Below are 12,855 nucleotides of genomic sequence, written 5' to 3'. Positions count from 1 at the left end.
TGCCCACCATGCTTATCCCAGAACCCATTCAAATAGGAGCCTAATGAGCAAAATGAATGCATTCCCCTAGCAATATTTAGATAACACTCCTGAGAGTACACCTCTCATTTTACAGTTCTTTGTCCACCCCTGTGACACTCTGCATGCACAGTCTGTTGCTGTGGGTTGGTTCCCTTTTGAATCACTGTGGTTTGAAGATGGTGTCCCTTTGAGAGTTAAAGCTAGGATGAGCAGTGTGCTGGGCTGATCAATCCTATGGCCCCAAACGTTTGTCAAAGAGCATTTAATGAAAAGAGGAGTGTCCTTGCTAACATGCTAAATCCAGTCTGTAATCCCCGGGATAACAAGAAAACAAAGATGTTTCCATCCCCTCTTATATCAGGAATAAGAGATAGGATGAAGGAAGGATGTGAAGGTAAAATAATTGTACAGGCAGAAGCTTATGCAAAAAGGCTTTGTCGGGAAGTGCTGGAAAGCCACTCACCCCGAAACAATGGGGCAAATTAGCATGCATCCAGCCCAAGGGTGCAAGCGGCACACACACGCACTGCCGGTGACGGATGCTTAGCTCTTGCTGGGAGGTCAGCACTCTGAATCTTTCTTGAGGAGGCAGCATGTCAGATTTCAGACACTTTCCCTACAAATGGGCTTTTGCAGCTCAAAGGAGGAGGGGTGGGGGGAGCTTTTCGATCCAGATAATAAAGTCCATTTACATGAAAAGATGCCGCCTTCAATGACATGATTAATTTCGGAAATACCTGGCATCTGAATGAAGTAAAGACTTCAAGAGATGACTGATGATGAGAAAAGATAATTAGGCAAATGTCAAGAATCAGTGTTTTGATTGGTGACTGAGGCTGGGCTGACTAGGTTATCGTATACTCATTCCAGATGGAACTGAAAGGTCTTTGTCAGGAGAGCAGGGCGATCCCCTCATGGTTAAATATAAACTCCGCTAAAGGCTTGTTTTCTCCCAGGTTCTCCTTCTGGGAAGCCCTCCTGCCCCTGTAAGTGCTCTACCTGCATGGTACTGCACCGAGCTTGCCCTGTTTGAATCTTAAGATGTTTTAAACGTGGACAATTTATCTTACATTCTACTACTGCAAGGCTTAGAGAGGCCTTTCCAAAACATCCCAGGCTGCCTTCTCCCTGGCTCTCCAAAGTGGGAAGATAATAGACCCATTCTGCATAGAGGGAAAAAGACAGTCCCTTTCTCAGACGTGCCCAAGTATCTGTCCTCAGCTTCTCATCAAGTGCCTGGGGTAGGACTGACATTGAATGTTGGTGCCCTCCACAGGACAGATCCCAGACCAAAGAGGGTGTTTGGGACACTGGTGTGGTGTGTTCTGACAGGATGGCCCTGTTGAGATTGATGGATTATCTCCCCTTCAGAATAGGGAGTATTCACAAGGCCCCCTCCCTAATCCATCACACTGCTTCGGTTTGCCCCTTCTCCACGCATGCTGCTTTTGATTTGTGGGATACACTGGCTTTGTGCAGGCCCATTTTATCCTCAGCAGGAAAACCACCAATGCTCAGGGATCCCACTGACTTTCCAAACCAGTTTTCAGAGGACCTCAAAGCCACTACTCACTTCAACTCACCATTGTTGTGGCACAGACCAAATACCAGGTTCAGGGGTGCATTAAGAGGAGTGTGGCCAGCAGGCCAAGGGAGGTTCTCCTCCCCCTCTACTCTGCCCTGGTGAGACCTCACCTGGAGTATTGTGTCCAGTTCAGGGCTCCATAGCTCAAGAGGGACAGGGATATACTAAAGAGTGTCCAAGGGAAGCAATGAGGATGATGAAGGCACCAGATCATCTGTCTGATGAGAAAAAGCTGAAAGACCTATGGCAGTTTAGTCTGAAGAGAGGACTAAGAAGACTGAGAGGAGATCTTATTAATGTTTACAAATATCTGAAGGGTGGCTGTCAAGAAGTAGGGGCCAGTCCCCTTTCAATGCTGTCCTGTTATACTATGGATACAAACTAGAACACAGGAAATTCCACCTCAACATGACTTCCTTATTGTAAGGATGCTGGAGCCCTGGAACAGGCTGCCCAAAGAGGTTATGGAGTCTCCTTCTCTAGAGGCTTTCAAGACCCACCCGGATGTGTTCTTGTATGACCTGTCCCAGGTGATCCTGCTTCAGCAAGGGGTTTGGACTCAATGATCTCCAAAGGTCCTTTTTGAAGTCCTAACATTCTATGATTCTGTGATCATGCTGAACCAACTCTGTCTCTGCAACCTCAGGCTCAAAAAGAGCAGCCCACGAAGCCCCACTCTGATAAGTCATACCTAATTTGCCCAGCCTTCCAACGCCGAGGCTGCTATTAGTTAATCTTCATGTAATTTGTGAAAGTAGGCTTTATGAAGCCCTGGAAATAATTGTCTCCCTTCCCCCTCCTGGATCCCGCGGCCGCGCACAGTTAGGGGTTTAATAACAGACTGTATCGTGCAGTCAGAAACGGTGAAGGTTTTATAGCAGTGCATTAGCCAGAGGTGGATAACCTATCTCTAGAGGCTTGATTGACTGGAAACATATTCTTAGCCTGCTTCAAACTGCTTAGAGTGTGTCACAGAGGTCCCCCAAAATAAAACGCTCAGTGTATTTAGTGAAACCCTATACCCTAAGTACATGTAAGGGCACTGTAAGATACTAATTAGGTTGTAACATAAAACACCATAAAAAGAAAAGCAGGACATTAAAAAAAGAAAAAAAAATAAAAGGGAGAGAAATGTTTAAGTTCTGGCCAGCTCTTTCATGTTAAAGAAATACATTTGAACAATATTCACAGCAAATATACTGGGAGCTTTCAATAAATCTGTTTCTCATAGTAGCTTGTAGCTGGAAAGGATAGATCCTGCTCATAAAGGAGAAATCTTGACTTCAAATTGCCCTCAAATATTAGAAAGTGCCCTTATTTACTTTTCCTTTAAAATAAATAAATAAATAAACAAACTTGCTAGCATTAAGACCAGCAAATGATCACTATGATGATACTACTTAAAAAATATGCATGCCCAGCATCCCCCCTCTCCCCCCCCCCCCCCCCCCCCCCCCCCCCCCAATCTTTTTTCTCAGGAAAGGTGAGGAGAAGGATGTTACCTGACACAAATAATGACCCAGCATGATGGCACATAAAACTCAGCCAATTATTTCAGAAGGGTATTGGAGCTTGGAATTTTCCCCCTGAAATTTAAAATTAAAAGTGCAGTTCAAACATCTCTCACCAAAACACTAGCAGCAAGTCAGAGTTTTTTTTTTTTAAGGTGGAAGTTTTAAGGTCTACTTTGTGCAACTGCTCCCAACCCATAAAGGCAAACTCATGCTTTACTATTTTTAGCATCTCAAAAAATTTGGGGTTCTGAGTATGCCACTCAAAAGCTTTTCTTCACACTTCACCTTTTTCCTGCTAGGTAGTGTCACTCGGCTATACCACATTGTATAAATTAGAACCACTACCTCCTTAATACTCTTGGAGTTAGCATAACTTTTAAGTGCTGAAGAACAGAATTATTTTTACCTGCATCATAACTATTAACATAAAACACTTGTGATGTAGTGAAAGAAGGAGGACTCAGCACTGTCAAGCACAAACTGAAATGCATCAAACAAAATTAAATGTCCATACATAGTTTTCTAGAAAGAAAATGTAGGTGCCATCGATCCCAAGCCCTTTTATATGCATCTCTCATGCTACTTAAATGCATACATAAGTATTTACCTTGCACTCTACAGAAGTAACTTTATTGATTTAAATATCATCACGCTACTGCCAAAAGCTACCTTTGGAGAAAGCCTTGCCATTGTGTCACGTTATTGAAAGGAATGAAGTGCTAATTTAATAAGTATGTCGCTAGCTGTGTTCAAGCTAAACACCATTAATGTCTGTTTGTTGTTGTACATGCAGGAGGTTACAGATTGCAAACCTCCTGACTGGGGAAATAAGCTACCCCTTTCTCAATGAATATATTCTTCTTGGGATTTTTATGGCTTTGCTGTAACGTGGACGCTCACTTTTCCTTCCTTTGTTTGGCAAAGTTTACATTTCTTCCCAGATTTAGCATATCCCTGGAAGGTGTATTTTTGTGATTAACAATATAATATATTTATTGAGTTATTTTGCACACAAATGACTGGGCCCAAAGGGTATTCTAAGTTTACAAGATTTTACTAATAACTCCGCTCCCCTTTGTATTCAAGCTGCTAATTAGTGCTTTTAAACAGCTCAACATTTAATTCTTTGAAGGCGCCACGTCAAAGGCTGATAGAAAAACTGTTTATGTAGGAGGATATATAAAATAAGGTGTTAAACCCAACACACATTGAGTGGCAGGGGGTTCCCTAAAGTGCTAATTTTATGTTTGTTTTCGTCTCATTTAAAGTTAAGATGTCTGCATTGTAACGGGGATGTGTAACATGCTTTACATACAGATTAAGCAAAATGTGTCAATTTATGAACCTTATTTGCCTGCAGAGGTTGCCACTGGTACTTTCAGAAGTGATTTTATGCATATGCATGTATATGTATATATATATATATAGAGAGAGATAGATATAGAGATATTTATCTCGTGGTTTTGCATGTAGGAACACAAAAGTATGCGCTGTGTATACATAGATGCGCCTATGAGTTCCTTCCTACCCACTCCCCCTTCCCCAAACACATTTTTAGTCTGTAGTAGCTAGCCTCTGGATGTCCCTGGATTGCAGTGATTATTGAAAACTTAAAACTAATTAATTACAGAAGACTGCTCCTTTAAAACAACAACAACAAAAAAGGTAAATATTTCATTTAAATTAAATATACAATGCGATTTTTAAAGCCACAATTTGTTTAATTGGTATTGCTGAACTGAACTGCTTTATATACACTGAGGATATTAGAGGGTTGCAATCAAGAAATAAACGACTTGTGAGCTCCATTTAATACATTTGATCCTTCTTTTTTCTTTTTCTTTTTCTTTTTTTTTTTTTTTTTTGAGGCTAATCTCCAAAATATCCCAGGAATTTGTTAAAACACATGGGAATTTTCACTCAAAAGTGCTGAATGAAGATTGGGAAATGGCTTCTAAGGAAGCTTAATGTGAAAATTTCCATTTTTCATTAAAGCTGTTGTTAAAAGCATGGGAATTTTCACTCCACTCAAAAGAGCCCTGAATAAGAATTGGAAAACTGCTTCTGAGGAAGCTTAACAAGACAAATCCTATTTTTCCTCAAAGCCATTGTTTGCAGAAACACCATTTTGAACACCATGTTCAACAAGGTGTTAAAAATAATCTTGTGAAGTGAATTTCGCAGTCGCATAAGGAACTGTGAAAGTTTCAATTGTCCATCTTCAGCTGACCTTACTGTACTTCCTGAGAGCACCAGCACTGTGCTCCACTATTTTGTTGCCACTTTTGGAGGGGTAATTGTTTTCTGATATAACCTTATATCCACATATATATATATATATACATATATGTCTCCATCTCTCTCTCTCTCTCTCTCTCTCTCTCTCTCTCTATATATATATATATATATACACACACATAGATATGCATCATAGAATCATAGAATCAACCAGGTTGGAAGAGACCTCCAAGATCATCCAGTCCAACCAGGCATAAGAGACCAGCTCCTTGAATTGGAACAGCTCAGTGCAGAAGTCATAGAATCATAGAATCAGTCAGGGTTGGAAGAGACCACAAGGGTCATCCAGTTCCAACCCTCCTGCCATGGACAGGGACACCCTATTCTAGATCAGGCTGGCTAGAGCCTCATCCAGCATGGCCTTAAACACCTCCAGGGATGAAGTCTCAACCACCTCCCTGGGCAACTCCAGTCTCACCTGAGCTAAGTAGTCCTAGTGCAAATAATCAGTTTACAGGTCTGCAGCGAGTACAGGTGTATCTATTGCAGGATTCACATGCAAAACTGATGAGACTTTACTTATGCATCCTGGTGGCTGTGTGCAATTATCCACTAAATGTAATTTACATAGAACCAAATGTAGCTGATGCAACCATTAAAATGGAGAATTGCTAAAACAGCTGAAAGAGTGGGAAAAAATGAAGAGAAAAATGTAAGAAGGAAAACTATAATCTAGGGTAACAAATGCATCAATTTCACCCCTTTAATGCTATATCTTACAGCAAAAAAAATGAAGATGAAGAGCTAAATATTCACCCTGTGCATTATGTAGTAAGCTTTATTTTTTCAGTTCCCTTCTCAAACTACATGAAGTTCTTTCTTTTCTCTTTCAACAAGCAAATATCAGACATCAGCATGTAGCTCTACTAGCCAATGTACAAACACATGCTAAAAATAGACTTTCCTCATAGATAGCAGCCTGAGTAAACTGCCTTTCCATGGAAAGGCGATAACATTAGAAGAGTACAAGCAACAGCATCTTTGTGGGGCTGTTACTTCAAGCAGTGTGCTTCATCATTATGTTATGTTTATTTGGGCAAGCATTTTTTTCTCTTCTGTAGAATAAATGCCTTGTTTCACTTTTGCAACAAATACTACAAATGGTTTGGGTCTGTTTGTTCTATACATACATGAAGGCAGTGGGTGGAAATGATCTGGCTAAACGCAAGATTTTCTTAGCGTGAGCTTGAGGAAAATCCAGCGTGACATTTAAAAAGTCTAAAGCTCTATCTCATTCCTAAAGTATATGATCGGTTGGCATCATCAAAGCAGAAGTAGTGATGTTGTCTCCACAGGTTTAGGAGCAAACATTAGTATTTGCACCTGATTTATGCCCCTCTCCACAGGTTGAAGAGATCTAAATTGGTGTGCGCTTGAAACGTTAGGTGAAATTACATATATGATGCTTTATAGTTGCCGCAGCATTAGGACTTAAAGGACATGGATCTCTCATTTTTTTGGTCTTTGTTTCCCTACTCCTAAACTCGTCTTCCCCTGGAGAGCCTCTGGGAGCAAGAGGAATTGGAAAGTTTCCCTGACTCTCATTCTGCCCTGATACGTGTGTTGGTATGCTTCAGAGCAGCCTAGAGGCAGCTTGGACAAATAACATCTGGCAGTTTGCCTTCAAGACTCACGCTTATCCTACGGAACTTTAGGCACACACACACTGAGGCATCTTTGGTGGGAGCCCATCAGTTAGTTTCCTCTCTGGGCAAGAAAAAAGGCAGCCACGCCCAAAATGGGCATGCCTGGGGTACATGGGACTCGGGTTTCTTTATAAATTAATCTCCTAGAAGAAAAAAAGAAATGCAGTTCCCACGTGAAGCCTGAATCAAGCAGAAATAGGAGGCCAGCTCTGCCATCTCTCCTTTTTTGTAACTTAGGACACCTAGCCATCAACCCATTTGCCTCAGCAGTTTTACAGTAGGTGGATGGGTACCAGTGGCTTTTACTGCACAGAGTCAAAGAGTTGCCCACAGCCAGATGTTTAGAAGAGTCAGAAGTTGCCCATCTCTGCACAGTCTGCAGTTGGTGAGATGCACCAGTTTTCCCCTTTGCTTCGCTGTGAACTTACTAAACCAAGGAGTTTCCTCAGACAACTGCACGACAGTCCAATTCCTAATAAATCCCTCCTGACTGAAATGAATTAGGTCTGGGAATATGTGTTCCAGATTATTAACCAGCACCTTTGCAAGTAACTTACCATCCACATTTATTAAAGATATTGGGTGATAATTTGTGCAGTGTTCTGGATCTCTCTCTGGTCTAAGAATTATGATAATTAGTGCTCAGAGAGAGGATGTCACTCGTATGTTTCTCAGGGTGCAGAGAGTAGCATATCATTACACTCCTTTTAGATTTGAGATGGATAACTCTAATGCTAGTCCTATTTTTTAACCTTGGCCAGCAGTGTATGAATGGTGGCTCTGAGCAGGTCAGGAGACCTGTACTCCATCTACAACTATGACAGCATGGGACTGTGCACTGCTTGCTTGGACCTGGCCCCTCATTTCCAGTTGTTAAATGAGAAAAGAGGTCTGTTAGGCTGGGTTACAAGTTCAGCAATACCTTACTGAGGAGGAAACACTAGGTTTGATGAACTGCATGGAGCACAAGCACTACAAGAAGTGGCTGAGGGAGCTGGACTTGTTTAGCCTGGAGAACGGGAAGCTCATGGAAGATGTTATTGCTCTCTACAACTACTTGAAGGGAGGCTGTAGCTAGGTGGGGTTGGTCTCTTCTCCCAGGCAACCAGAGACAGAACAAGAGGACACAGCCTCAAGCCACACCAGGGTAGGTTTAGGCTGGATGTTAGGAAATGTTCTTCACAGAAAGAGTGATTGGCATTGGAGTGGGCTGCCTGGGGAGGTGGTGGAGTCACCATCCCTGAAGGTGTTTAAAAGAAGACTGGATGAGGCACCTGGTGCTATGGTTTAGTTAATTAGAATGGTTAGGTGTTAGGTTGGACTTGATGATCTCGAAGGTCTTTTCCAACCTGCTTAATTCTGTGATTCTGTGAACAGAAGTTACCTTTGTTTTTGGCACACGGTCCCAGGCGAGGATATGATGGTAGTTCAGAGGGTGCAAAACGAGAGGCCATTTCAGGAGGAAAGAGCAGACAAGGTCCCTGCCTCAGATGGATACAAATAATGGTGCTGGTGCCGTAGAGCGCTAAAAAGCCTCCCAAGACCTTCTTGAAAGACGCAGAAAAGGGCATAAGATAATATGCATCTTCATTTGGAGACATCAGTACACAAGTCTTAAAATTCTAGGAGGAAATTTAAAAGAGAAGGAAGTTATAAACCCCCTCAGGAATTGAAATGGAATTCTGTAAATGGACTGCCTGTAGTAGTAACCAGGCCACTAGAATTACCAAGACCAAAGGGCCTACTGATAACAACAGTATCTCAAGGAGCTGTGTTCTTCACCTGAGTTATGCCAATCTTGAAATGGTATCTGACATTCTCCTGTGGTTAGGTTCCTCTCTTGGAACATGATGCCTCCATATCACTTTCCTAGAAGAGAAAGTAATCAGTGTTGCCACATTCTGTGTGCACCCATGCAGACACGCAAAGGACTGTGATAAGCAGCAGCAACTCAGTTTTCTTCACCCACTTCCAAAACTTTTCCTTGGCTTATTTCATAGCTAGTCATTCAACATGGTGCTGTTTTGGTGAGGTGGAAAAACCACCTTTTCTCTTCAACAACATATTCCTGCTTGACTTTCATCAAAGGGTTAAACAGCCAAGGGCTTTTAGCATCTCATTTCACTTACACACACAGGCCATTATAACCTGCATAAACAAGGATGACAAGTTGAGATTAATGAAAGTCCCAAAGTGACAGAACAATTTAATTGTCAGAAATCATAGGAGCTGAACTTTGCCAGTGTATTTATGTAAGGCTGCCATAGTCTAAAAACTTTCCTAATTGATTATGACCAATAAGTAATAACACTGGAAGCAGTTTTCTGGTATACAAATAAGAAATGACCCAAACCAGTTAATAGTGATATTAAGATGCATAATATAAGAATATTAGATTGAGAAAATCAGTTACAAAAAACACTCTGCAAATAATTGTGGTGCCTGCATTAAAAAAGTAGAGCAGAGAAAACTGCTGCTCTGAGAAAGTCAGATGAAATAGTTTGGCTTTAGTAAAATGACTTGCACCAGTCAGGCAGGGAGACTTACAGGCGACTGGCTGCAACAGAATGAAGCAGGATCCACATAGATCTGAAGTGCAGTGCTGCTTCATTTTGTCTCTCTGTTGCATCACTTCAAAAAACTTTAAATCTTGGTTGTTTGGTTTTGTTTTTTTTTTTTTCTTTAAAGGAGACTGGACAAGGCACTTGGTGCCATGGTTTAGTTAATTAGAAAGGTTAGATGATAGGTTGGACTCCATGATCTCAAAGGTCTTTTCCAATCTGGTTTATTTTGTGATTCTGTATCTAGTGTATTCTCTATTTTGTGTATTCTGTGCTGTGCCTTTTTGTTCAGGAGGAATAAAACCATTACTGTGTAAATAGACATTCATGAACATCTCTCTGATGCTAATTAAGGGGAACAAACCATAGTAATTTTCACTTCTAACCCCTGAAAGAGTTACGAGGTAGTTCAAAGCTCAAAATTACAACCCACATCTCTTCCTACTCTTGAACTCCACATGCTCATTTACTTGTTGCCTAAGTATTGTGCTGCCTTTGCAGCTTACCAACTGGGAGCCTGTTCAACCTGTTCCCTTGCCTTCCTATGATCCCATCTCCTTATTTTTCACTTCTTATGTTCCATTTAGATCTTCTAGTCAGGCTTCTCCAGTGATCCCAAGCAAATCATCAAGTTTATTTGAATGATAACTCTTAGGGAATTGGAATAACTTCCCTTTTATGTTTTCTTTTCTTTTCTTCTTCTTCTTTCCTTTTTTCCCCCCTTCTTTTTCAGAAGGTTAGTAACGAATTGCGCTGGCAGTATTCCTCCTTCTAAATATAAATAATATCTCTTCATTCCAGTAATACTTTACTTAAATGGCTGCCAGAGATGGCTCTATAATTGATCTTGCCTTTGAGCAAGAGAACAGAATATATGGCCTATGGAGTTTCTTCCCAGTCTTACATTTCAATGCTTCTCTAATGATAAAGGAAAAAGGCAGCACTTAATGTGTTTCACTCGCATCACCTCATAACCATCCCTCCACATGACTAAGTCAGGCTCACTGCACCACCTTGCCCTCTTCGTTACACTAGCACGTGTTAACTCAGCTGTTCCAAACTTCTTCCCATATACAAAACCAAACAGGATACTGTAGCCCAAGCTCTGCCTCAATGTACATGAGCTGCTCCCATTAGATCAAAGGGAAAGGTAAATATAGCTGAGGCAGAAATTGCCTCCATATGCCGCATGCAGCCTAACTGGTGTTTTATAAAATGATACTTACTGTCACCAGCAATCTGTGAAAACACTCCCAATTTCCACAGGATCTTCCCTTTGCCATTCTTTCTCTAAAAGGTAAGGTTGTTCTTTTTTTTTTCCTTTTTTAATTTTTTTTTTCTCCACAGGAATTCTTGCAAGCAGAAAGTCTACACTTACTTTTCCTCATGAGCTTGGAAGCCTTGGTCCCAGATGCATTACGTGCTTTTGGAGTTCAGAAAGAAAGTGCCCACATTTCAATTTAAATTAGTTAGACACATCTTGATAAAAGCGGAGTCCTGCCTAACCTTCCTTACCGCTGCTTTGAGCAGGGCATACACAGCACTAAGGGCAAACTCCTTCCTCTCATTTAGCTTCTCCTTGATGAATACATTATCTGCAGGGTTCTTAGCAGAGCCTTTTTGGAAACTGTGAGACAAATACTTTGCGTGAACCGTTTTGAGTCAGTAGATAACTTCAGGCTGCAGCCTTGGCTGACGGATTTTGAGAACTGAGTATTCAAAATTCATGATGTCTTGGCTGGTCCCTGATGTATTTTAATTCTTTGATCAGATAAACGTAATTGCTTTAAAAAAAAAAAAAGAAGATGAAGAAGGAAAAAAAATGTATGTGTCTTGAAGGACTGGGAAAATGAATTCAAAATGTGCTTTCACAACCAGTTAAGGTTATTTACAAAGAGGCTGGGCTTCTACAACCTTTCTCCCTCTAAAATTTGTCATGTTTATTTATAGAATGAGAAGGGAAAGGAGCACAAATCCAATGCCAAAGGGTTAACAAAATGTAGGGTTTTTTTTCTGTGCGTGTGTGTGGGGAAGACTCAAGTCACACTTCTCTTGAACCAACCTAGGCTTTCAAGACATTTATCGTAGTTAAAATACTCACTGATAACAAACCCAGAGCTTCTTAACCTTCTTACATTACCTCCCCTTGGAAGGTTGGGAGCCCAGCTCATAACAAGGTTGGGAAGGACAAGCTGCAAACATCAGGGTTTGGCTCTGGCAATTTTTACTTGATAAGTCCAAAACAGTCCACTTTGACAGGCCCTTTTATATTGCAAACTTGAAAAATAACCTATTTAGCATTCCCCATCCCCAGCACATGATTTCACTGGGAAACTATGCAAAAGATACTTTGGAAATAAATATGCACAAGAAATTACAACTCTGTCTGAATGACCCCCTACCTTGGAATGTCTAGAATTGTGAGAATTATAAGGTCAGGAAATATGTACAGGCCTAGTGCCTCAAAAAGTTACTATTCCTTATTAGGCATTTGCACAGACATGGAAGCAGGAGTTGTATAAACTAAAAGGAAGGGTTTTTTTTTCTCCTGCCGCTTACATGCCTAATCCTTGACCTATCCCATTTATAGTTTCCTTTAAGATGCTATGCATCACAAGTTCATTTGTTTCCTAGTAGTCCTCCAGCAGTGATCTTCAGATCCAGCCAATCCTGCCGACATACCAGGGCTGTGTAAGCAGAAGTTGGAGATTTATACGCCTGTAAAATCATTTATATCACTGCTAACAATTTTGAGCTCTGACTCTACAATTTCCAGGTAAAAGGTATCCTTAGTCTCTGTCTGAGAATCTTCAAGGCAGACGTACAAGGCTGTGCAGTCTGCTTCACTATAAATAGGAGGTAATATGTTATTTCCAACAAAAAGCATACCATAAACTACACACTTAATTTTGACAGATTGTGCTTTCCTATATATGGTGCGGTCCTGCTGTGCTTTCATGGATCAAACTCCCATTGACTTCAGCTGTGCCTCCTAACAGTGCAATTCCATATATTGCCTTTTGTTATACTTCACACCTTTGGGGACTTTTCCTAATCCTTTTCACTACATAAAAGTACTGCATTCTGCAATATCCAATTGTAGGCTTGCACGGGCAATGCAAAAGCCTCTTAAGAGCTCAAAAGTGCTTGCAAGAAGAAATTCTCTCCATTTCCTTTCCTCTTCCCCCTCCCCCCATGATTCAAATGACATGACTAGACAATCTGTTCTC

This window comes from Pogoniulus pusillus, chromosome 7, assembly GCF_015220805.1.
Source record: "Pogoniulus pusillus isolate bPogPus1 chromosome 7, bPogPus1.pri, whole genome shotgun sequence".
Taxonomy (NCBI): Eukaryota; Metazoa; Chordata; class Aves; order Piciformes; family Lybiidae; genus Pogoniulus; species Pogoniulus pusillus.
Note: the sequence above shows the minus strand (reverse complement) of the source record.